Raw genomic sequence first — 2,274 nt, 5'->3', positions numbered from 1 at the left:
AAAGATTCTCCACTCCCACCCTACTAGAATGTTAGCTTCTTGAGAGCAGAGACCATGCCTATGTTGTTAATGGTTATAGTCATGACACACAGAACACTGTCTGGTACAAGGTAAGCACTCAACAAATACTGGGTGAATGAATGAGCTGAATGCATTGGCCTCCTAAAACGATATCAAGCCCATAGGTCCTTTCTGTTGATATGTTGTCAATCACAGGAAAATTACCCTAGTGAAATTCTCTGGGGTATTTTAAAAAGGGAATCCTAGTTACTCAGTTCACACAATGCTTTCTGATCACAGAGGCAGTATCACATTTACTGCATTGTTTCCATGAAAAAAACCCTGTCCAGATTTTCTCTGTACCATAAGCTGGAACACTGAATGATGAGAAGTTTCCCATGCAGTCTCTCTTCATTCATTGTCCCCCAAGAAATGTGCCTTTTTGTGGCTTTTGTTAAGGTTCCCAAAGAATCTTTTTCCATAGAAAAAGTTTTCAAAAAATTTTGCTAGTCAAAAGCTATTTCTGGGTGAACAACTAGAAGAAATTGCCCTTCTGATGGTGGGTCAGTAAAGTTATCATCATCTCTTTCATTCCCTGAGATTTTAACCTCAGAGCTTGAGAGTCACGATTCATTTCATCCACAGGCAAACCTAGACTACTGCAATTCTCTCGGGTCTCCCATGCTGCAATCTAATCTCTATTTGGCCTTCACTTCTGAAGGAGAGTTTCACTGAATACAGAATTGTGTGTTGATATATTTTTTCCGTCAGCAATTTAAAGATGTTATTCCATTGTCTTGTTTCTGTTGAGAAATCGGATGTCATTCCTATCATTGTTTCCCTGAATGTAATGTGTATTTTTCTCTGACTGCTTTAAGATTTTTCTCTTCTCCATTCATTTGAATATGATAACCTTCGTTTGGTGTTCTTTCTTTCTTTTTAAAAAACATATCCTGTTGGTGGCTTTAAGTTTCTTTGGTTCATGTGTTGTTTTTTTTCCATCTAATTTGGAAAAATTTTGCTATTATTTCATGTATATTTTCTGCTTCAATGAATTTTCTTCTCTCTTTTGGGGACTCTCATTAAACATATATTGGACCTGATTTTGTCCCTCAGGTCACTGGGTTTCTGTTAATATTTTCAGTACTTTTTCTTCTTCTGTCTTAATTTGGTTAATTTCTATTAACCTGTCTTAGAGTTCACCAATATTTTTTTTTTCTGCAATGTCCATTAAGCTGTTAAACCCATCCAGCAAATTTTGAAATTTATGATGTGGTATTTTTCAGTGCTAGAATCTTCTTTTGATTGTTTTTATAGTTTCCAGTTATTTACTGAGAGTCCAGATGTTTACTTGTCATGTCCATCTTTTGACTTAAAACAATGACCATATATATAATATCAAATAGATATTGTCCCCTATTTCCAACAGCTCTGCCATCTCTGGGTATGTTTCAGTGATTTTTTTTTTTCTTTCTGGCTGCAAGTCACATTTTTCCTGACTTTTGCCCATGTCTGGTAATTTTTATTGTATGCTGGATATTATGGATGCTAGGTTGTTGAGAGCCTGGATTTTTGTTGTCTTACTTTGAAAAATGTTGAGCTTTTTTGTGTTTTCTTTTGTTTGTTTTGTTTTGTTTTGTTTTGTTTTGTTTCTGGAAGTCTTGATCCTGTCAAGGCATGTTCAAAGGGCTTGTTAGGATGAGACTAATGTCTACTAACATTTATCCTATTCCTAAATGTGGTCTTTCTAGGGTCTCAGCTGAATGCCTGGGCTTACAGTCATCTGTCTCTACTCTGGTTGGTCAGAATTCCATCATATCACAATAGTGTGTGACTTCTGTAATCTCCATTCAGCTCTTAAGCTCCCTGTAGCTGTTTGCTGTGATGCTTCTGCGTTTGCACAGTTTAATATTCAACCAAAGGGACCTGCATGAAGATTTCTGCAGCTTCTCTACACAATATCCTTCTTTCCTGTATCCTTCTGCACAAATTCTAGCTGTCCCCAAACCTGCTGTTTCCTCTACTTTGTAAGACTGCTGCTTTCTCTTTGGGCACCGCTTCCCTGGGTCACTGTTTGCAAACTGCACAGGCAGGAAGCTGAGATGAATGTGGAGCGCATCTCACATATTTCCTTTCTCTCAAGATCACAGCCCTATGTTGTCCAATGCCCAAAAGCAGTTGCTTCATATACTTAGTCCAGTTTTGTAGCTGTTATGACAGGAAGTCTTTTAGTCATTACTCTGCATGGCTAGAACTGGAAGTCCCAATGTCTCC

This window comes from Balaenoptera physalus (assembly GCF_965194825.1).
Source record: "Balaenoptera physalus genome assembly, chromosome: 7".
Classification (NCBI taxonomy): domain Eukaryota; kingdom Metazoa; phylum Chordata; class Mammalia; order Artiodactyla; family Balaenopteridae; genus Balaenoptera; species Balaenoptera physalus.
The sequence above is the reverse complement of the archived record's forward strand: the minus strand, read 5'-3'. Positions refer to the sequence as shown.